General features: G+C 49.7%; 1 long non-coding RNA gene across 1 annotated transcript; it reads left to right on the forward strand.

Moving 5' to 3' along the window:
• Positions 1-18,526: 18,526 nt before the first annotated feature.
• LOC109283088 (uncharacterized) lies at positions 18,527-21,766 on the forward strand. Its single transcript, XR_002090130.2, has 3 exons — positions 18,527-18,905; positions 19,326-19,479; positions 19,612-21,766. It is a non-coding gene; the product is annotated as an uncharacterized LOC109283088 (long non-coding RNA).
• Positions 21,767-24,139: the final 2,373 nt, after the last annotated feature.

The following is a 24,139-nucleotide window of genomic DNA, read 5'->3' on the forward strand; positions in this document are numbered from 1 at the left end:
CTGAAACATAGAGTCCCCATGGAGCCACAGACTGAGCTGAGTCTGCTTGCACACAGCTAACTGTAGTACTTCAGAACCTCCAGGGCAAGGCTGGAGGGGACTTCCTGGCTAGACACTGGGAGTGTGGACATAAGATGTTTGTTATGTAACAAATGTTTCATAGCTTCATAGTTGTTAGGGGCTGGAAGGGACCTTACAGATCATCAGGTCCAGTCCCCCTGCACGTGGGCAGAAAAGACTGCTGGGATTAAATGATCCCAGCAAGATGGGCATCAAGACGTTTTTTGAATATCGCCAGGGTGGATGACTAGCCTGAAGTGATCTTCAATCAGCTTGTGCCCATTATTTCTTGCCCTCCCCTGGGGGGCCTTGGTGAATAGATGCTCCCCCAAGCCCTGATGTATGCCCCTGATATACTTTTAGGCTGCAACCAAGTCCCCCCTGAGTCTTCTCTTCTCCAGGCTGAACAGTCCCAAGTCCCTCAGCCTCTCCTCATACATCTTGGTCTCTAGGCCTCTAATCATGCACATGGCTTTCCTCTGGACTCTCTTGAGTTTCTCTACATCCTTCTTGAAGTGCAGCACTGTGGAAGAGACTTACCCTGCTGGATGAGACACTGCACTGGAAGCCAAATGCAGCAAAAGTGAAATCATGGTGGGCAGAGCCACCACAGGAAAAACAAAAGAGAAAAAAAAACTGCCAAGCCTGAAGGAGCTGGGACTGGCTCCCTCACTGGTGTGGGCATGCTTTATAACAGCATGCTGGGACTGATTGGTTGGCCAGACCCCTGGAGCCAGGATAAAAGACCCCATGGAAGACAAGCTGGGGGGACCAGAAGTGAGGTCTCCAACTGGCCCAGAGGGGCCAGAGCGAGAATTCAGTCCCAGCAAGAGAACCTGGTAGCTACCCCAGGAAGGGGTCCCACCGAGAGCTCAGGGCCAGAGAGTGCCCGAAGATTTACTTATAGAGTCGCCATGGACAACAGACGTCTGAAGCGGAGACTGGAGCCCGGCAGGATCAAGCAGGACAAGAATCCAGACCCGGCTGATTTACGGCAAATACCAAGTCTCGGAAAAGGGCGACATGCCGAAGGACAGAACAGTACCGAATCAGGATGACGTACAGACGAAGGAAAAGGGGGCAGTAGGAAGTACTCAGGCTAAGAACACTGTCCCTATCCTATGGCCATAAATTCTGAGAGCCAGAGCTCCAGAAGTATACAGGATATCAACGCCGACAATACAGGTGATGACATCTTGGTTGGCATTAGGCGGGGTGTAGGGGAGGTGGAGCATCAAACAGGAGGAACAGCAGGGATGACCAAAGGGAGGCAGCAAGGGGAAATGGGACTGAACATCTTCCTCCCAATTAAAATTATTTCTCATCAAATACATGGCAGGTGAGACTCCCTGGGGGACTGACCCGAAGTCACCCTACTAATAGAACTGTTCCTTCCAAAAGCAACGGCGAGGTCAGAGAGGAACCCCCATACTTGATGCCCACAGGAAAGGTACGGGAGATCACAGGCTTCCAGAACTGGATGCAGTTCTCCAGTTGCGGTTTCACCAAGGCTGAGTAAAGCTGGTGGATGACATCCTTTGCCTTGCTCAAGATGCCTCGGTGGATGCAGGCCAGTGTTTGGCTAGCTCTGCCAGCTACGGCATCGCGTTGGTGGCTCACGTTCATTTTGTTGTCAATCATGACACCCAAGTCTCATTTAGCTGTGGTGCCAGCAAGCAGAGCACTGCCAAGCCTGTAAGTGTGTTGTGGGTTATTTCTCCCCAGATGGAGCACTTTACATTTCTCTGTATTAAACAACATCAGGTTGAGGTCTGCCCACTTCACGAGCCTGTCCAGGTTGGCCTGTATTGCCAGCCTGTCTTTGAGAGTGACAATGCTCCCCCATAGCTTGTTGTTGTCATTGAACTTTTGCAGATTGCTTGTAATACCTGAATCCAAATTGTTAATGAATACGTTGAAGAGCACTGGTCCAAGTACTGACCCCTGAGGGATGCCATAGTCACCTTCCACCATGATGATTCAGTTCCATCAATCAGTACCCTTTGGGTCCTACCACGGAGCCAATTACCTAGCCACTGGATTGTGAAGTAGTAGAGGCCATATTTTCCCAATTTGACTATGAGGACATTGTGTGAGACCAGGTCAAAGGCCTTTTTGAAGTCCAAGTATATGACATCAACCTCATTTCCTCTATCCAGGTGGCAAGTAACCTGATCGTAGAAGGAAATAAGGTTGATCTGGCATGACCTGCCCGTGACGAAGCCATGTTGGCTATCCTTCAGAATATTGCCTTCAGTTAGCTGTTGTGTGATGGCTTATTAGATGATTTTCTCCAGCATTTTACCTGAGATTGAGGTCAAACTGATTGGCCTGCAGTTTCCTGGGTTGTCCCTTCTGCCTTTCTTGAAGATAGGTACTGCATTGCCTTTTTCCAGTCTTCTGGTTCCTCTCCTGAGCGCCACAAGTCTTCAAATAACTTTGCCATCGGTTGCGAGATGACACCGGCCAGTTCTTTGATGACACACTCTCAGGTGTAGATTGTCCGGTCCTACTGACTTATAGATATTTAGCCTTTGTAGGTGCTCCCCCACAAGATCTACATCAACTATGGGAGGCTGGTCACCCCGACCATGGTCATCCTGTATCCTGTCAAGCAGGCTAATACCCTTGGACTGGTGGAATACCGACGTGAAGTATTCATTCAGGAGTTCAGTTTTGTCCCGGGTATTGGTTAACAGTTGTTCCACTTCATTTATCTGGGGCCCTATGCTTCCCTTGTTCTTTTTGTAACTTTCTATGTATCTAAAGAAGGACTTTTTGTTGTCTTTGGTTCTGGCTGCCAATTTATGTTTGGTTAGTGCTTTCTCTCTCCTGATCTGCTCCCTACAGCTGGGAGCTGTTGCTGAGTACTCCTCTTGAGTAGCTGTTCCTGACTTCCATTCCTTGTAGGCTTCTTGCTTTAATTTCAGGAGGTCCATGACTTCCCTGTTGAGCCAAGGGGCTCTCCCAGCTCTTTTGCTGCCTTTTTTGTGAGAGGGAATAGACTTTCTTTGAGCTTTTAGGATTACTCCCTTGAAGAAAGATCACTCTTCTTGTATTCCCTTCCTGATCAGACCATGGTCCTGCAGGGCCTTGTCAACTAATTTCCTGAGTTTGTGGAAATCAGCTTTCCTAAAATCAGGGATTTCTACCCTACTGGCTGATTTCCCTGGCTTGCAGTGGTTGGAGAAAGTGATCTCTGTTGCCCAGTTTCCCTTCAATCTGCAGGTTGCTCACTAGGTCATCCCCTTTGGCCAGAACCAAGTCTAGGAGTGCCTTGCCCCTAGTTGGCTCATAGACTTTCTGAGTTAGATAGAGCTCCTCAATGCAAGTGAGGAAGCTTTGTGAGTGATCGGATCTAGCTGAGTGCTAATCCCACAAGATGTCTGGGTAATTGAAGTTACCCATGATGACCATGCTCCATGAGCATGCAGCCTCTGCCAATTCTCTAGAGATTGCTTGGCTGAGCTGTTCCTCTTGGTTTAGAGGTCTGTAATAAACTCCTATGATCAAGTCCCTTTCCTCGTGCTCTCCCTGTATCTTGACCCAGAGGGTTTCAAGTCACCTGTCTTTGCATCCAATTTTTGCCTCAAGGGAGGCAAAAGGAAAGCAGCCACAGAGAAGATTTTCTCTGTGACAGAGAAGATCACTTGAGTCCAGGATGAATCTTCCCCTTTGAAAATGTTTAGTAATTTTACTATGTGGAACAAGTCATGTGTCTTCTCCTGCTCATCACCCAGATACACTGAGGAAAGGGCTAACCTGGCACCCCTGCCACCTAGTGGACAGAGACTGTAGTAGTGCTAGTTTGGGATGGTCGGTTGCATGTTCACTTCACCAATACATACATTATGGAGTAAAATCTAGGGTAGCTTACTCCATAGTGGGCACGTCTACACATGCCATTAATATGCTGCAATACACTGTGGAGCTTAATGCTCCACAGTTTATTGCTCCCAGAAGCTTGGTCTCCCATGATGTCTTCATGGCTAAGCTGGAGAACTGTGGCCTCGACCATTTCACTGCCCAATGGCTGGGAAGCTGGCTCTGGGGTTGGACCTAAAGAGTATTAGCTGATGGGAGAAAATCAACTTGTTGCAAGGTGACCAGTTATGTCCCTCAAGGCTCAGTACTTGGGGTAGTACTCTGTAATATATTCATAAATTATCTGGATTTGGGCATCAAATGTGGATTGGCAAAATTCACAGGCAACACTAAACTATGGGGAAAGGCAGTCACACTGGAGGATAGGCTGGGGATACAGGCCGACCTGGACCGGCTTGCAAGGTGGGTGGACCAAAACCTGATGGCATTTAACATAGAAAAGTGCAGGGTGCTCCACTTCGGGAGGAAAAACCAGCATCATACTTATAGACTCGTCAGCGTTACGTTCACTAGCACCACAGCTGAAAGAGACTTGGGGGTCTTGATTGACCACAAGATGAACATGAGCCACCAATGTGATGCCATTGCCAGCAAAGAAAACCAACCTTTGGCATGCATCCACTAATGCATCTCAAGCAAAACCAGGGATGTCATCCTCCCACTCTACTCGGCCTTGGTGAGGCCGCAGCTTGAGTGCGTACTTGAGTTCTGGGCTCCACAATTCAGGAGGGATGTGGATAAGCTTGGGAGAGTCCAAAGGAGAGCTACCCACATGATCAAAGGCCACGAGAGCAAGCCTTACGAGGAGAGGCTGAGGGACATGGGACTCTTCAGCCTGGAGAAGAGAAGGCTCCAGGGGGACTTGGTGGAAGCCTATAAGTATATAAGGGGGGTGCACCAGGATCTGGGAGAACAGTTGTTCACCAGGACTCCCCAAGGGATAAATAGGTCTAACAGCCACAAACTTCTGGAAGGCCAATTTAGACTGGACATAAGGAAAAACTTCTTTACAGTCCGAGTGTCCAGGGTCTGGAACAGACTCCCCTGAGAGGTGGTGCCAAGCACCTACTCTGGACTTATTCAAAAAGCATTTGGATGCATATCTTGTTGGGATCATTTGACCCCAGCAGACTTCCTGCCTATGGCAGGAGAGCTGGACTCAGTGATCTTGCGAGGTCCCTTCCAGCCCTTAATGTCTATGAAATCTATCAAAGCTCCTGGGCGCGCAGACCACAGCACATTGAGTCGGGTCACAGCAGCCCTGGCTGGCAGGGAACATGGGGGATCAGCTGGCCAACGTGGAACTGCTCCAACCAGGCTCAATGTGCTGCAGAGGGGCTGACTGGGGCATGAGGGTGCAGGGCTAGCGGGCAGAGTTTATTAGTTTCTTGCACCTTAATAGGGACACAGATGTAGACGCTGAGACATTTACTGTGCAGTTAATTAGTTAACTGCACAGTAAACACCTTGTGTAGATGCACCCAGGAACTGTGCTGTGTATCCAAACCTTGGGTGAGAGACAAGGGGCTGGCTGTAGGTAAGGGTTAAAAGGCTGAATGAAAGCCTGAGATGGGAGTCTTGTTTGTTTGCTTTGCTACTGGTACCTTGTCTGTGCTGGTGGTCATGGAGGCAGAATGCTGGTGCAGGTGTTACCTGGGCAGAAAAAAGATATAGGCTCTGTATTAAAACCTTTCATTTCTTTGTATCTGACTGAGGGTTTGCTGTAAGCCCAGGAGCAATGTGGTTCATAGAAAAGCTAGGTCTTAGACAGGTAGGCTTGGACCCTGATTGTTTTGTCAAGGTATTGAATGCTTTTCATTCTGAATGAACTCAGTGACATTCAGCTGCTGCAGTAGTGAGGGCCTTAGAAGTCCTAAAATAAGACAGGGTGAGGACCTACTGCCTTTTCCTTTCTGGCTTGAGCAGGTCAAACCAACATTTTTCAGAGAAGCCTCTGAATTGAGGTCCCTTTGTTTTTACTCACCTAATGGATCCTCTACTGATGCCAAGAGAATCCCAATGAGAATTCAGTCGTGGCTCCTGTTGTGGATGTAGTTCTTGTCGCCCATCTTCCTCTAATGATTCATCTGCCTGGGTTCCAGCCTAATCCTGTAAGACTCATACTCTGAGCTGCTCTACTCCTGAGTTAATTTTCTGCAGAGGATAAAATGCTGTGTGCACAGCTAATTTATATGTGAAACCAGGCAGAAGAGGGGCAATAAATGCCTCTTTATTTACATAATTATTAATGCATTTTAGACTTAATGAGTAAGAATCTGCTGGGTTGATAGAAAATTTAGGTAAGGCAGAAAGGAAACGAAGTGTGGCTGAAATCTACAGTTCAGACAGGAGCCTAGCAGCCTTGGTATATGGCAGGAACCAAAAGACTCTTTGAATAATGCCCCCAAGTACCTCACCTCTGGATAACAATACTCTTCCCCTTGTCCCTGCAGGGATACAAAGACCCAGCTTAGTGTACGTGTGGGTGTGTTAGGAAGCAGGTAATGCCTTACTTGGTGATGGTTTGCTGTCACTATCCCTCTCTGCCTTCTCAGTTACCACTGGGATGTATAGCCAATTGGCCTCAATTTAAGGAGAAACATTACTTTGCTATAGCCAGTTCTGCTGATAGTTGCAGTTTGTTTATAGAGATGAGACCACTTGGTCTGTACTCTGAACTGAAGGCATGTGCTTTTGTTGATATTTCTGCTGAATGCTGAATATATTGAGCCTAAGATTTAGAAAAGGAGTTAGGTGCCATACTTACATACAAAGGAGTTAGGTACCATATTTACATGCATACAACATGCACCTTTTCCTAAAATCAGCCCTCCAAAATTGAGGTGCATGTCTTAAGTTTGGAAGTTGATTTTTCTTTGCTGGAACAGAAACAGGGAAGAATAGAAATAAGCAGACACCGTGATTCAATGATTGCTGAGATGGCTGCTGCTCCTCTCTGGCCCCAGCAAGTAGAAGGGGCAGCATCCTATGTAGTAGCTATTGGCTGAGCACTGTGGCTTGTTCCTGAAGCAGTATTTGAGCTGGTCCAGGGAAAGTGGGCTGCCAAATACAGTCTGTAGCATCTTCATGATGCTTACGGTGGTATAGAAACTTATATAAAGAACTACTTACAGTGAAGAAGTAACAGTCTTGCTAGTACCCTTGCACGGGTCAGTGGCCTAATTTTGCTGCTGTCTTGCCACACCAGGAATTTCCTGCTGCCTCACCCAGATTGTCTGCTGGAATGCCACACTTCTTAGGTACTCTGTTTCCAAGATTATTTCTTCTTTGGGGGTCTGTTGTATGCAAGAAAATATGGCATTCAAATCCCTATGGAAACCCCCACCTGGAGCCGTGAATATCCCTATGTCCACAGGGACAAAGTTCTCCTTTTACACACTCAAGAAGATCTTGTCATGGACTCTTGTCCAAGGAGCCAAGGCAGATGATGACTGTACATTTATATAGCCCCTCCCATTCAAATGGATCCCAAGGCATTTAAATGATCAGTGCTCGGCCCACCACAGAGAAGTGACTATCTGTGCAAAGCAGCATTCAGCAACACTACATTACAGCTTAAGACAGGTAAGAATATGTACTGAGTTGCAACAGCTGGGAGGATTTAGATACACTGACTGTAATTATGAAAAAAGTGCCATGGGTATGCATGGAACTTTGCAAATGATTATCCATGCTGGAATTTGTCCGGGATGCCAGGAATAACATGTTCCTAATGCCAAGATCTTTATTAACCACAAAGAATAAGGATCTGGATTTTATTCAACTACAAAAAGCTCTGTTAGAGCAATGTTGATGTATTTCAGAATTGCCCTTCTAGAATGTCTCTCCTGGCAAGCTGCGGAAAACCAAGAAACAAGGAGCTAAGATACAGGCCCACATGGCCTTAATTCTGCCCTGCTGCAGATGGTCCTTGCCCTCAGGAATTATCTTTCAGCCCGCTCACTGCCTTCACTACGCTATGTGTAAATGTAGTAATGGAGGGATCAGCTGGAGCAGCTTGATAGAGCTGTGATTGTGCTCTGATGTGATCCAGGAAGTCAAATCCTTTCAGGGGTGACTAAGCACCTTTTTCTTTGATTATACACACCGAGGTCAGGCAAAGGTAGCTTGAGAGATGCAGTGAGCTCGGTTTCAGCATAGTAGGATGCAGGGGTGGTTTAGTGGGGTAGAGGCACTTCCTGCAAGAGAGACTGTGGGTGATTGGGTGTTCTTAATGATGGTAAGTAAAAGTGCAGTGTCAGGTGGCACCATGTGCCTGCAGGTGATGGAGCTGTAAAATTTTCCAGGTGAGATGTTCCTTCCATGGAGGAGGCAAAGTGAGGGACTACAGGATGTGTTTTGGCAGCTCCTGTTCAGTACAGCTCAAAGGCAAAGTGTGTTTGTTATATACATATTGGTGCAGTTCTCAAAGGAGGCAGAGTTAGGGTTGTACTGGCTTCTGCTTTAGCGCTTTTTCTTCTCGTTTTCAGAAGTGGGGATTTGCTGAACTCGGTGTTCTAGAAGATGACAGGACTCCTCCAAATAACTAGTTCTGTGCAAAGGAACCATTTTCTGAAGAGAAAGGGAAATGTTAACTGTGGGAGTCAGTGATCACTGATAAGGTGGATTTGTCCCCTTCCCTGCCAGCCCCAGCTAGCTTCCCTACCTGCAATGGTGCTGCATACATGACCCTGTATTTTCTGCTTTTCAGAGGCTTACACTTGGCTCATCTTCAGAGTTCTACAACCACGTTGGTGCAAGGCCTCCCCAAATCTCCATTCACCTAGGGACAGGGGCAGAGGCATAACCAGAGGGGCAGGACTCTAAGCATTAGACTTATGCCAAAGTGTAGTGACTCCCATTGTTTCCTGACAAAGGAAGTGGGTACCATGCCGTAGTGGGGTAAATATAAGGTGACTGAAGCCCTTTGGGGGCCATCATTTGGTAACTCAAGTGGACATAAAAGGATTTTGTAGAATCCATCAACTTGTTCTGGGGGAGAGAGGAGCTGTGTCTCTGTTCAGCTGCTCCCAGATTTGGAGTACTGGACCTGTTCAGCAGCCCCATGAGACATTCAAGGTTTCAAGGAAATCTGATTAAGCAAATGGGTTTTAGGGAATGTGGGACAATTGACTTTGACACAGAAAGGAAGCTGCCAGAGAGGGGTAAAGTGTAGGGTTGTGTGAAGCTTCGGTAGCCAATTCGATTCAGAAGAGATTCAGCCCGATTCAGCAGCCAAATCTCTGAATCCAAATTGAATCAGGAGACTCATTAAGAGGTCCAAATCGAATCAGAAGCCTCCGAATCAATTGGGAGAGATTTGGGGCCGATTCGGAGATTCGGACATAGACTATACAGGTTTCCGTTGCATAAAGCAAACCCACTTTATAATGTAACAAATAGGGATAGGATCCGAGGCAGTGAGAGAGGGAGGGAGTGAGACTGGGAATAGGGAAAGCAAGGGGGGAGGGGTCCCATTCCCAGGGCTGCACCATGCTCCACTTGTCCCCGCCGTGCCTGGGCTCCGCCTGTCCCCACTCACCCCAGCTCCTGGGCTGCGCCATGCCGTGGTGCAGGCAGCTGGTGTTGACTGCTCCCGGGGGGAGCAGCAAGCAGAGCCCCGGGCAGTGCAGGATGTGGCACAGCTTGTCCGTGTTCACCCTAGCTCCCTCTGCAGCGGCCCCAGAAGTGACCAGCGCCAGCTGCAACAAGAACTGTTGGTGCAGCTGGGGTGCACCTCTTGCTGCTCGATGCCCCCCAGGAGGGCTGTGAGCTGGGGGGCTGTGTCAGGTGTATGCCCCCAGATCTGGATGTGGGATGACAGCAGGCTGCTGCTGCAGGCTGGGGCTGGCAGCAGCACCAGGCTGATTTTTCCCAGTGCTCAGGCCAGGTGTGCCAAGCACCAGGAGCAGCCCACTGTCACCACCGGCCCCAGCTGCAGCGGCAGCCTGCTGTCATCCTGCGTCAAGATCTGGGGGTCCTGGGCTGTTCCTGGTGCTTGGGGCAGGCTCGCTGTGCACTGGGAAGAACACAGCGCAGCTAGTCCGCACTCACCATAACCCCCGCTGCAGCGGCCCTGGGAGTGACTGGCGCCAGCTGCAACAAGAACTGTCAGTGGGTGTAGGGCAGGGAGCGGGGCATGCCTCTTGCTGCTCCATGCCCCCCAGGAGTATTGCAGGCTGGAGGGCTGTGTCAGGCTCTTCCTGGGGGGTGCATACCCCTGGATCTGTGCGCAGGATAACAGCAGGCTTCTGCTGCAGTCTGACTCTTCCTGGCACTTGTTGCTTGGAGCAGTAGCCTGCTGTCATCCTGCGTCCAGATCCGGGGGTATGCACCCCTGTGAAGAGCCTGACACAGTCCCCAGCCCGCAGCCCTCCCGGGGGGGGGGGGGTGCAGAGCAGCAAGAGGTGCTCCCCACCTTCCACATCCAATGACAGTTCTCGTTGCAGCTGGTGCCAGTTGTTCCCAGGGCCGCTGCAGAGGGGGCTAGGGTGAATGCAGACAAGCTGCGCCACATCCTGCACCATCCAGGGATCCACTTGCTACCACTCCCCCAGCCCCTGCTGCTGTGGCCTGAGAAGCAGCCAACACCAGCTGCCTGCACCACGGCATAGTGCAGACCAGAAACTGAGGTGAGTGGGGACAGGCAGAGCCCAGGCACAGGGGGACAGGCAGAGCATGGTGCAGTCCTGGGAACAGCACCCCTCCCCCCGTCCCTTCCCTAGTCCCAGCCTCCCTCCCTCCCTCCCTCACCGCTTGGGAACATTTCCCTATCTGTTAGGACTGTCTGAAGCTTTGGTAGCTGATTTGGTGGCTGAATCTCCGAATCCGAATAGGCCAAGTCAAAGCAGGATAGTGATTCAAATCATTGAATTGAATCGCTGTCCCTAGAATCGGCCGAATCTGAATCGAATACTTGCTGCTGTGCACAGGCCTAGTAAAGTGGCTTTCTAATCTCAAGGTAACGATCTTGGCAGAATGAGAACATGTTCTCACAGGAGATGTTCCCACATGACGGGGGTAGGATGAAGGGGTCTAACCCAGCCAGAGAAACTAGGACTCTTTACAACCTGGCTCAAAGGAGGGGGAAGGCAAGGATCAGGACTCAGACACCTCCAGAGGGACAGAGCCCCAAGATGCCAGCACATGTGAGAGAGGAACATGGGGGGGCTGATGCACACCCCCCTCTCTGATCCCATCCCCTTTCCTGGTTCCCATTCCTCTCTCATCTATTTCTGTCCCACTGAGTTACTCTCTCCTTCCCTGTCAACCATACTCATTAGTTTTCAAGACCCCAGAGCCTTTTTCCTTCTTCACCCCACCTCTCCCAGAAAGCATCACCAGGCATCTTTTGTTTTCCATTTGGGAATCATTTGTGTGCCTTCTGGAGCTGCAGCTCTACTTGGATTACATTTCCCCACAATAAAAGTAATAGCTACTTGACAGAGGCATTTTATATAGGAACATTCCTTCCTCTCTCCTTAAGTGCCTGCCAAGGACTAGATTCAAACTCAGGCAAGCTAGAACATAGGTCTGATTCAATGGCTATTGTACATCCCCCTGAGCCAACTCTGGCAGGCTAAAGAGCCTTTTGTCTCCTCTGTGTGCTTACACAGTGGAACCTGTTGGTATGAGAGTTGAGCTTCTTTGAGAGCGAGGAGCCCAGCTATTTTTGATTGCTGTTTTATAATGTCACCTCCCCAGAGGGGTAGTGGGTGCCAAGCGCTAGCTAGGGTAAATGTTGGGTGACTGAGACTGGATCAGTGTGATCAGATACCTGAGCCAGAAAGGCAGTAAAATCTGTCAACCTTAGGAAAAGCAAGTCTCTTTTCTAGTAGGGGGGCTGTATCTTGGAACCCCTTTGCTCAAACAGTGCTACATTTGGAACAGCCCTACACTGCCCCTGGAAGGCAGTCCACATTTCTAGGAAATGTGAATGAGTGTGGATTTCAGAGCACTGAGAAGAACCAACCTTTAAGCAGAAAAGGCGTCTTAACCTTAATTAAAGCAGACCTGCTATTCCTCTCCTGTGTTTCCCAGGCTTAAAACAAGCAGCTGCAGAAACAAAGTGCTCTCTAGCATGGTGCCAGGTCAGTGTCTGAGTACTGAATCAGAGCAGGCAGCTCTGTGATCTATTCCCAGTGCTCCCTCCTCCTGTCCCTGCAGATGTTCTTTACAGGGCTCCCATCTCGCTTCACACTTGTCCACCCTTAGCTTGTAAAAACTGCCAGGCTCCCAACACAAGTTGACAAGGCTACAGGCAAGTGAATATTTCTTGTGGGCTGTTTCTTCCACTAGAGCGGGGTATGAGGGCTTTTGCTACACTCTTCCCTTCCTCTCACTTCGTCAATCCCTGGCTCCGGTCTGAGGAAATGGAAGCTTCCCTGTAAGCTATACACACATACATGCATCCTGTGACAGAGAGCTGAAATCCCTGTGCAGCACTGAGTCCCAAGGGCATGCTGTCCCACTGGAGCACTCCCGGAGAAATGCAGCAGCCGTACAGCAGAGCTATTCCATGCACTACGGCATGTTACAGCTTGGATCTGCAGAGCTAGAGGGTGCTGCTGCTCTCATTCAGGCAGCAACAGTCCTGCAGCAGGCCAGTAATAATGGCAGATGGATCCAGCAGGATTCATTAAGAGAATTCATCTGATTAATTAAAAGATGATTTTATTTGGGAACAAAGAAGAGGTTATCAATATCATTTGCTTTTGGAAACAAATCTCTAATTAAATACTGTCTAACTCCATCTCCATTTAATGTCAGGCCCTGACTAGTAGAATTTATAGTATGAAATGAAAATTAACCCTGTCAGGCCATTCCCTGTACCACAGAGCAGCATCTAGCCACACTGGCTCTTCCAAAGAGGCATGGTTTAAAGAGGCTGTTTGATGCTCTCAGGAAAGATGGGAGAGTGCCTATTTCCTGCACAATTGAACTATGCTCATCTGCCTATTGGTGCATAGCACTCACATGTAGCCTTAAAGGGAATGCTAAAGGTAAGCACACAGGTTTAACATCCCCCTGCCATTCACATACCAAACACTGAGGGAAAACAACACCCATGTGAGGACACAACTGGGACTATAGAACTGGAACTACAGCCCATGGGCCCTTGTCCTCTATAACAGTGCTTCTCAAACTGTCTGATGTGGTGGACCAGCAATTTTTTTTCCAGTGGGCCAGGGACCGGTGCCCGGTTCAGCCGGTGGCAGCAACTGCATGTAACAGCGCTACACAAATGCGCGACCGGCTGTTTCTTTCTCTTTCCTCACCTCGCACGACGTGATGTCACCTGGAGTGTTGGAACGTACGAACTGTGGCGCTATGACATATCAGTGTTATGCTTCTGAAAATATCTTTCTTTCCTGGCAACTCACTGCGGACCAGCAACCGGTGGCTCGGACCACCACTTTGAGAAGCACTGCTCTATAACATGGTACTGTCCCAGAGCAGGGGCTGTGCAAGGTGGAACCTTGTGGGTGAGCTGAGACCTGTGGATGCTGTCCTTAGCATAGGCGGCCTGGGTTGTTTTTTGTTGTTTTTTTAACTTGGTGCGCTGCAGTGAGCAGATTTAAATCCATTCCTTATTCCCTCTCAGCTGCTTCTCATCCAAGATCTCTTTATATGCATCTTACTGAAGCTGTGTTTTCTGTGGCTCTGGCAGCTCTTGGGTTGGATGTTCCTAATGCTGTTTTCTGGGAGTTGCTGCTACCTCTCCGCTGGAGACAAAGGGTCCTTCTTGCCCTTACACTAACAAAGAGGCAGGGCTTGGGTATAACAAACCCAAAAGGAATTCCTTAGCAAGTAGGTCTGTGCAAAGCTTCAGTTGCCAATTCAATTCGGAGGACATTTGGCCCAATTCGGCTGCCGAATCTCTGAATGCAAATCAAATCGAGAGACTCGTTAAAAGGTCTAAATCGAATCCAAAGCCTCCAAATTGATTCAGAGATTCGGATCAGCAGGGGAGAGCAGGCACAGTCGGGTGGCTGCATGTTCTCCTGCAGCTCCTCCAGCTGTGCCTGCCTCTGCCCCATCCCCCACCTGGCCCAGCCTCCTGGCACTTAAAAAAAAACCCACAAAAAAACCATGCTGCATCTCCACAATGCAACAGCTGCCATGTAGTTGCCCAGTGGGGGGGGGGGTGCTATCCCCACTGCCCCCCACTGCCCTGCACTGGGCGGGGAGGCTCTGCCATGAGCCCCCAGAGTCCCTGATCACTGCTGCTACAGCTGATGAGTGCAGGGCTTTTTTTTTTTTTTTAAGTGCTGGGAGTCTGGGGCAGGGCGGGGCAGCTCCCATGGCTCCCCCAGCCCTGGGAGAGAGAGGCACAGCTGGAGGGAGAACCTGCAGTTGCTTGGCTGTGCCTGCCTCTCCCTGGCTGATCTGAATTGCCAAATCAGCACCAAATCTCCAATTCTGATTTGGCCACATCAAATCACTGTCCTTCAAATTGGCCAAATCTCAGTTGAATACTTCCCTATTCGCACAGGCCTGTTAGCAAGGATCCCAGCACACAGCTCCGGCACAGCTCCCTGGCTCTCTAGCACATACTGCATTGGTCAGTCTGAGCAGGCTGGCAGCCTGAGACCTGGCCCAGATTGAGCAGACATAGCTCTAGCTGCAGACTATACTCTCCTGATCAAAACCCCATGCAGGACAGTGTGTCTTCTGTGTACTTTACTGCAGTGTATCTCCTTGTGCCTTTAAATTCTAAGCTGGTTGGATAGACTACTTGACTAGCATTTTACCACCTTTGCAGCACTATATAAATTATCATAAACTTCATGCTTTGTGGCATAAAATGTTCACCAGCTGCAGTCCGAAAGAAAGCCTTCCCTCCCCTTTTGGGTATAATGATGAACAAGCAGTTGGAGCATGATGGACTTGCACATCCCTCTGAAGCATTGGACACTGGCCTGTTTGAGATAGGATGTTGCAGCTGAGACAGTTTTGGCCTAGCAGGTCTTCTGAGCTTTTCTTACAGGGACTACACACTGGCTTCTGGAAAGGGGTGATTTATATTATTTGCTGTGGGCCACATTGAAAGCCTGTTGGTATAATATAGCTTCAGACAACACGTTGCTCGGGCAGTGCTTTGTTACAAGGTACTGAGAAAACACTGCCTAGTATCTGGTAACAATTTATCATTAATATTTGATACTGTAAAAAATTGCCCAGTGAACAGAAACAGAAGGTAGGTACTCTACGCTGGCAATAAATATCTCCCGGTAATAACCAACTTGGTTACTTGCTTGTTTTGTAATAGAAAGCAGGTAGTAAAGACTCTGCTGGGTAACCTAAAAGCGTCCAGTTTTGAGTGATAAGAGGTGGAGGATGATTTAAAGTCCTTTTTTGTTGGGAATAGTTGTTTCTACCTGGCCCCTTTCTTGGCATCTGGCTCAGCCATAATTGACAGGTTTCTACTCCCCTTGTTACCACCCCATGACGGGAATTATTTCGTTAACTGCAATTAACATTTCATGTAAAATTGTGAGCATTTGCTATGTTTTAGGGATGTCTCTTTGGCCTAGAGTTGGGCCAGTTTCATTGCACAAAAACCTCTAAGTCCACAAAAGGGAGACGGCAAGAGAGGTGAGTCTCACAAATGAGCAAGCTGTTTATAACTCTCAGCTTGCCACTGTGATGATTAAAGTATGGATGTGGGGGACCTGTGCACTTAGTGGAAATTAACAGCTATTCCTTTCATGGTGTTCACACTGAAATACTAAGGAGATTTCAAATGTAGAGATTTTTCTATATGAGTTGGCATTATCTTGAGTATGAGCAGAAAAGCAGGTGGGAGGCATTATAGGTATGCTGCCAGCAGACTCACTTGGAGTATATGTTAATATGATGCATACAAGGGCTGTTGTAATAAGTATGCTGCAAGTTGTGAGGAAAATATCTTGTAACTCATGGGGCTAACCCTGCAGTTCCAGAATGGTGAATCAGACCCATGAACTACAGAGAAGAACTGTCCAGGTGGAGCGATGTGCTGATTCACCTTTGGGCCCCACTGCTGGCAAGGTCTTGCTCTTGATAAAGTGTCATTGACTGAGACAGTTCTTTGGAAGGGTGCTGGACTGATGACCCTAGAGACTGGAGTGCTGCATCCATAAGACTCTGAGAGCAGTAAGCCACAACAAGAAAAGCTTCTGTTATTCTGCAAAGCTGCATCTGACCTAGAGGGTCCTCCTGCAGATCTTTGGTTAGGTGAGCCTGTGTCTCTAATGGAATGGCACCAAGGAGAGTACAGAGAGCCTAACAAGTGGAGAAAGCTCATAACGATCATTCAAGGGACCTGCACCACTGGCTTGCCTGCTAGCAGTGGTTCTTTAGTAGAAGGGGAAATGAAAGAGAATTGGATGGTATTTCTTGAGGAGTTTTTGTAGCGGCTTTTGCTTATGATGGAGGTAAGGGTTCATCCTGTGTAGCTGTTAAAACAGGCTTCCCTGTGCTGAGTAATTCCAGATGGTAGGAGATTTCAGCTTTTTTCGATGGGTTTATGGTTCCTGGGAACAGTCCTTCCAACATGGCAGGCTCTGAGGGAGACCTTCATCGGCATGTCCACACATGCAGGCACGTGCGCTTGCAGCAGCTCAAATAGAAGTGACACAAATTTGTGCCAGAGATTTTTGCCTCAGCACATGTGCCTGCACATGCACTTTGGTGTGGGGTAAGTTGTGCCACTTGGGCCAAAATGACCCTACCCAGCTCCTCCTGGATCTTCAGCCAGGGGGAGTTAGAGGCTGGAGCCAGCACATGTGAAAGCAGCTCAGGGCTACTTGTCCTCACAGGTTTTGAGGCCCATCCAGTTGGTATCTGGGGACACTACCCCTTGTGACAGCTGGATTGCTGAAGCAACCCCAACCTGGAGTGGCCCCTGCACCCTCTATCCACTGCAGAAGTCTGGCAGTGGGGGGCTGGTGCCTGGCTGTGACTTGCTGCACACCTGCGACAGCGCTGCCCCTTGGACTTGCAGCCCCATGGCTGCACACCTGCCAGACCTGGATGGGGACTGCAAGGCCACTTAGGCCATGGTATGGGCACTGCAGAAGAGCACTGCACCTCTGGGCCAGCAGCCAGTGGCCTGTGGCTGCACAGTTGGCCATCATGCACCACTGTTGTCATGTCTTCTGATGCCCCCGCTCTGTCATCTGGGCAGCTATCACCCGGATGTGCTCCTTGAGGTGGCCCATTTTGCACTGTCAAAGCATGTCTTCTTGGCCCCAAATAGCCAAGAGGTCAGCCACCTTGTTTGCCCTCCAGCTGGGTCCCCAGTGCTGGTGCTGGACAGACTCCTCTGCCCAGGTCTTGTCACTTGTCTCACTAGCAGAGATCCTGGTGTTCCCTGTTTAAAATTTGCAAAATCTTTGATAAGAATCCCAAATTCTCTCATTAAAATACCCACAATCTATGTTCTTTCACTATTAAAATGAAATGCCACTATATATATAGAGAGACAATGTTTTATTGATAATGATATATTTATAAGTTTAAAGCAATTTGGAAGCCTACCAGTGCCTCTATCATCATAATAAAATAGATTCTAAATATCTATACACTTTGGTTTTTACTTTTGGTTTTTCTGTCATAGAAAAATCAGAGCTGCCCCTGCCCACTTCGCTCACTAGGATGTATGGCGCTGAGCATCACTGATATGTCAGTGCCCTTCCCTTGCCCCTCACTCTCAAACCATAGCCTCCTTCCCCCCCCACCCCCCCCAGTCCGCTCACTTCTGGCCTGCAGCCCCTGCCTGCCCCCACTAGCTTCCTCCCAGCCACAGCTCTGTCTCTGTACCAGGACATGAGTCCAGCTGTAGCTGTCCCACCTGCTGCTTTGTGGCTCTGAGTAGTACCAGCCCTTGCTGTTTTGCTCCCTGACCCATGTTGTTCCTGGGAAGCCCTTGACTGGGTATCAGGGACTGAGCTGGGCCCTTTTCTCTCAGGCCAGCTTCCCCCTGTACAGGCTGCTCTAGGGGGACAGGGCACTCTAAGCCTGGCTCTGGAGGCCTCTCCTACCCACAGCACTCCCCATCCCCAACCTCCATCTTTCTCTCAAACACCCCTGCTGCCACCTCCACCCCCCCACCCCTTCACACCCCACAAGTGGTTTCTGGGACCAGGAGCGCCCCTCCCCCCCCCCCCCCCCCCCCCCCCAGGCTGGGCCTGCATGTCCCAGCACTGGTGTGGGCACAGGGCAGGGCTGCAGTGTAGCAGTGTAGCAGTTGCCCCTGTAGCTGCAGCTCCTGCCAGCAGGTCCCATCCCATCCCATCCCATCCCATGTGGGTACGCAGGGTGTGAGATTTGTGGAGGGGATGTGGGGTTGGGAGGGACGGGTCTAGGGGGAGTTTGTGGGCAAATTTAGGGATGGTGGGGGTGAAGTTTGGGGAGTATGGAACTGGGCATGCAGGATATGACATTTGTGTGGGGGGTTGGGGGGTTTGTGGGTGGGTGTAGGGTTTGTGGGGGTATGGGGCTTGTGCAGGGGTTTGGGCTTTGTCACTGGATTTCCAGGTATCAGATTTAGAGCCCACGGTGCAAATATGCAGTGTAGGGAACATTTTTTTGTTCCCAGCATGCCTCTTGTGGCATCTCAAACTGCTTTGAGACACCGCAAGAGGCACATGTGTACTCGTCTGGAGGCAACCCATGAGGCAAAGGACCTCTTCTCCCCTCTCTGAAATCTGCCCACCACCTCCCTTCCCTTATAGCTGTTTGTGGAGTTGATGACCACACTAGCATCTCTCTATACATAGCCTGGTCTGGTGCAGACACACTCACTATATCATATTGCTCCAGGCTCCAGAGACTGCTCTTCTCCAGCCTGCTTCCCCCTCATCCTGCCAGATTCCTCAGTGCTGCAGCAGGAAGGTGAGATTGTCCCTAATGGATGAACAACCTGTCAAGCTGAAACTGAAAGACCCAGGAATGATCAAAATCAGGAGTTTCAGGTTGGTCACAGGCTCCTCCTGTATCATTTGGCCCTTCTATCAGAGGCCCCAGGCTGCATAGCTACTTCCTATGCAGTCACTCAGATGCCAGAACTCAGCATAGATACCCTTATAGTTAAGGCCAGCTCTTGTTCATGCTATATTTACTTCATCGCAGGTTTTTGCAGGAGTAATCCCTTCCACTGCAGGAGTGAGGTCTGGCCTATGTTCTGCAGGAGGTCAGACTACATGATTATAATGGTCCCTTCTGGCCTTACAATTGAGTAATGCTTTTAAAACACAGAGCAGAGGAGGCCACAGGAAGCCAGGCATTTTCACACTTATTCTTCTCACAATTGCCCAGGCTATTCCTGCTGACAGATAGCTTTCTTGTTGTAGCAATTTCAGAATTGTAATGCAACGTCCCTTTTCCAACTGCAGCGTCTCTTCTGAAGAGGCTCAGCCAAGGAGAAGTTTGAAATGGATCAGATCTATGGCTGGTTTGATGCCATAAGGGCTACTGCTCTGCTTTGTTAAACAGGAAGTCTAGTTCAGACCCTCCAGTCTATCAGCCAATTCCAGAGCAGCTGTGGAGGTATGTGTTCAGTTGATCTGTATGTTAATATCACTTTCAGGCTGAAGAGCTCTTAATTAAAGCTGGAGGCACCCCATGCTTATATGTCCTGACCGTTTCTTTGTTGCTTTTCTTGACATGCTCCGTCTCCAGCCCCAGACTGCCTGCGTTCCACCAGCTTCATCTCTGCTCAACTCAGTGGGCCAAGTGATAAGTGAGATGATAAGTAAGAGAACAAAATGACATACTATGACATACTGGTAAGTAGGAGGGAGTCCAGGTTGGTACAGCATACACATTGCAGGGGGCTGGTATAAACTGACTTGTACACACTTATGCTTCCTCTAGATCTTAGTCTTTGTGTCACCTCTGAATTTGACCCTTTTGTGCTTTTGGTTCCTGAGCCAATAAGAGCTGGTGGTATTGGAGGAACCTGGCCTAGTGCCACAGGTATGTCCACACTGCAGTCACAGAAGTATAAACAAGCCTACACTGTGCTAGACAGCTTCTGGCATCCGAACTGGCTGGTTTAGAAGAAGCTTAGATATCTCTACAGACCCACAGGTGTCTGCTGCACATTTAAATCCCTAGACAAAGAAATAATGTTATTTGTCCTCTGATACCAGATGCCAGAAGGCACTGACGCACTGAACAAATGATTCATCTGGAGTCTCCTGGCACCCCTATAGGATGCAAGGAGGTTCGACTCCTCTTGGAGCACCGGCTAGGAGCTTTGCAGAGGCAAAATGCTCTGCCTCTAGGTGGGGGTGGAATCATTTGCATTGTAAAAGTGGGCCCAGGCTTAAAGACCTTAAACTTCCAGGGTGTCTGAGCATTGCAAACAAACCTTGTCCTTCTCATGAGTCAGAGCACTGTCCCTAACCTGGGAAATCCAGAACTAGGTCTGAATGAAAGAGCTCACTCCCATTTAAACTCAAGAATAATTACCTAGAGATGTGCAGCTGTCCCAACCTGAGACCTCTCTTCTCCCTCTCTCAGAAGAACTTTAAGAGTCCATTCACCTTCTACTGCTGGGAGCTCAGATTCCAGATCCACCAGTGGAAGAAAATCGGGCCCTTTCTCCCTGAAGAAATGTGTTTGATGTGATATGGGGGTATTTACTGGAATTCCCTGCAGATTTCTGTTGTCTCTGGTAATAAGATAAAGAGCCCTTTGCCTCTTGGACACAGGTAGGAATGTGACCCTAGGCTGGTCTGGGGTGGTCATTATAATGTAGTGACTGTCTGGGACCTGTGTGAAATGATTTAGTGGGCTGCAGTCCAATTCTCAACGGAGGGATGACCACGTCACAGAAGGTCACTCCCCTTTTCACTAAGAGCATTGCCTTATAGATTTACTATATTTTCATACATTTTTAGGGTTGGAAGGGACCTCAGTAGGTCATTGAGTCTTGTTTGGTGCCAGGCAGACTAGTCTGTGGGGTGGATCTCCACTCATGTCCAAATGCCCCACATTCAGTACAGCACCCAGCCAGGTCTGATTAATCTCACACGTGTCTGGGGCACCAGGTAGAACCAGGGATGTTTTTCTTGGGGACTGGGTCAATGTTTTTTTCCAAAGTCCAAACCAGATATCTGGGAAGCTGATTTTCCAGTGCAAGGATGTGTGGTTACTTGTGGGAATAGAGACCCTGAAAATGCTGACTTGGCTGTAGTTGATTCCATCCTTATAACTTGTCCTTTATTTCCAGCATTTGTTGTAGTAAAAACTTTATGTCTCTTCACATCAAAATTATGCATCTACCAGGTCCCTCTCCTCTTGTTACAAGACTTTATTTTCTCCTTTCTTTGTAAATCACTTGGGTGCTGTTTCACAGGGAATCTGCATAGAATTGACCACCTTTGCCTTCTTTATCAAAAATTGATAAAATTGGATATCAAATTTAAAAAAATAAGGGAATTCCTGTCATTCCATGTGAATATACATCTCACTAACTGATTCATTGTGATGAATAATATCATAATAATCCCATAATGAAATGCTGAAATCACTCAACATTATCAGATTGTAGAAATATGCCAGAGACTGCAGTCGTAGCAACATCATTTATGCAGCTACAGAGAGCGAGTAAGCAACCCTGCTGTCATGGGCAATAAATCACACTAGATTTGGTAGCATTTGCTTTAGCATTTCAGGATGCTGGGTGGACCAGGCACTGGGTCAGGAGCCTAGGTTGTGGGTTGTAGTTCTGTGGGGCAGTGGAGTAACACCTGATCCTTTTTGCTGCACCTTAGCTCTACTGGTGCATAATTCTCCCTCATCCCCTGCATTTGTCCCAAGCACAGCATGTTATGTCACCTAGGGATGAATTCCTTGTGGTGCAGATGCCCACTGCTTTTCCATGCTGTCTCTTGGACTACTCTTCTTACAGGATGATGCAAATCAGTCTCACTGGGTCCTGAAACTTTCTGCTGCCTTGCAAAGCTGGCCCTGGAGCTGCTAACTTAGCCTGCAGTAAGGGATTTAGGTTCAGCATGCAATTGTCAGCCTGATCAAGGTCTTGAAATACCAAGACCTTGATCAGCATTAGCAGAGCATCTATGAGAGGTTGGCTGAGCCCAGGGCTGAGCAGTGAGCTTCTCAAGGTATAGGCATCAGCTTCAGCTACAACCTCACTGCACTGGTACCACAACATTAAGCACTCACTGAAGGCACATCAAGGTCTAAGCTAAACATGATGTGTCTATATATGCAAGTAAGTGCAAATAAACTGAATGCACGTTAAGCTAATACACATTAAGCAGTTTTTGGCAGGTGTCTATGAGTGTAGGGACTTCGGATTAAAGTTAATGCACTCGGCACTAAAGTTAGTCCCAAGTCCCTTCAGCCCTGCCATGTGCCCCTATGGCCACTGGGAGGAGCTCCAGCCTCTGGCCACATAGCTGCCAGCACTTGGCAGCCATACTGAAGTAAAACCCAACCGCCAGTATTTGGCAGCCATCTAGGAAGCTCTGATCCCCAGTCAGCCCCTTCCCTGTCCAGGAGCCATGTGCCCAGTGCAGGGGCAGCATGCAGCAGTTCTCTCCCTGATGACCCTGCCTTCCTGCACCAGGGCTGCCCCTGCCCCTGCAAGCGGCATCCAGCACCCTACTGCTCCAGCCCAGCCCCTGCTAGTGACAAGTAGTGCCCTGCACTGCTGCTGGCCGTGGTACTGGTTCTGCTGACTCCAGAAGCCCCCTCCTTCCTTCCCCCACCACCCAGATCCCAGGAGGGCTGTGCACCCACCAGTGGGGGCCAGAGCACTAGCTGTGGGAGGCCCTGCCTGACTCCACTCCTCTTGCACTCCCTACTCCAGCCTGCCTGCCTGCTCTGTCGCCCACAAACCCCTACCCTCTGCCCAGTCCAGCACCACTCTCAGGACACACTCATGGGTGAAACAAAGAATCTTTACTGCAATCACAACCCCCCCCATGTCTCCCCCCCCAATAAACAATGCCCCTTTATCACCCTCCCCACCCACCAACAATGAAAAACTCACTAAGAAAACCCACTATACACAGGAGGCAAACTATATATATTGAAAACTATTTACAGTATTTTGGCTGTTCAAGCCCAGAGTGGGGGGCCATGGGGGCAGAGCTCTGGCACAGATGCCTAGTGCCCCAGCCCCTGGATGTTCCCCCACAGGTCTAGGAGCTATGGTGACCCCAGCCTGTGGCAGCCTTGTGCAGGGCTGGGTCTTCAGCTGCGTGGTGCAGGGGAGAGCAGCAGGACTGGGCCCAGGCGGGTGGTGGCACATCTGCGGCGGAGGCTGGGCGAAGGAGTCTGGAGGGAGAAGGAGCCCTAGGACTTCCTCACAGGCCCAGGAAGGGGCCTGCTCTGGGGTGGTTGGTGGGACAAACAGGCCCTGTGGTGTCATGAGCAGGGGCTGGGCAGCAGGAGACGTGTGTGGCCACCAGGGCCAGGAGGGTTTCCATGGCCTGGTGGTTGGCATCCCCTTGCTGCTGGAGCTGCTCCAGGCACTCTCGCTCCAGGGCTTCCATGTGGGCTCAGTAGTCCCACTGCACCCCGTCTTGCTTCTCCACCTGGGCAACATCCTCTATCCACCAGGCCTGCTTCCATGCCTCCCGCACCTGCTCCCGCACCTCCTTCTCCTCCACCACTGTCATCAGCTGCTGGAACAGCAGGATCCAGTCCCCAGTGTGCTGCTGCTGCAGCTGGTGCATCCAGACAGCTCCAGCAGTGGGTAGTAGTGACCCAGAGGTAGGATCCCTGCTGGGGCTGGTGGGCTCTCTTCCACATCCAAATGTTGGCTCCGCAGGGGCAAGAGACAGAAGCCTTTTGTGAGAGTTTGCAACATTTTAGAGAGAAGATGCTCTGCATCAGGGGCTGTGTGCTGCCTGGCCTCAGATCAGGGGTCAGCCCGAGGGTGCCCAGGGACCATGGTAAGTCAGCCAGGCAGGCCTGGGCCCTGGCAGCTGCTGGCTGAGTCCCCTACTTCCCCCAGGGCTGGCCAGACCAGGCTGATGGCAGCACCTGCTGCCATGGCTTCAGACCCTTCCCCCCTACCTCTCTCCCTGCAAGCCAACCGCTCTGCTGTGCTGCTGCCCAGCCCACAGTGCCTCGGCTCAGGGCACATGAGGCTCCTGGACAATTGGGGCAGGGGGCTGGCCACACCCCTGCCCTCACAGGGGACTTATCTGGAGAGGTGCCCCAGGGC

Source organism: Alligator mississippiensis, chromosome 9 (assembly GCF_030867095.1).
Source record: "Alligator mississippiensis isolate rAllMis1 chromosome 9, rAllMis1, whole genome shotgun sequence".
Lineage (NCBI taxonomy): Eukaryota > Metazoa > Chordata > Crocodylia > Alligatoridae > Alligator > Alligator mississippiensis.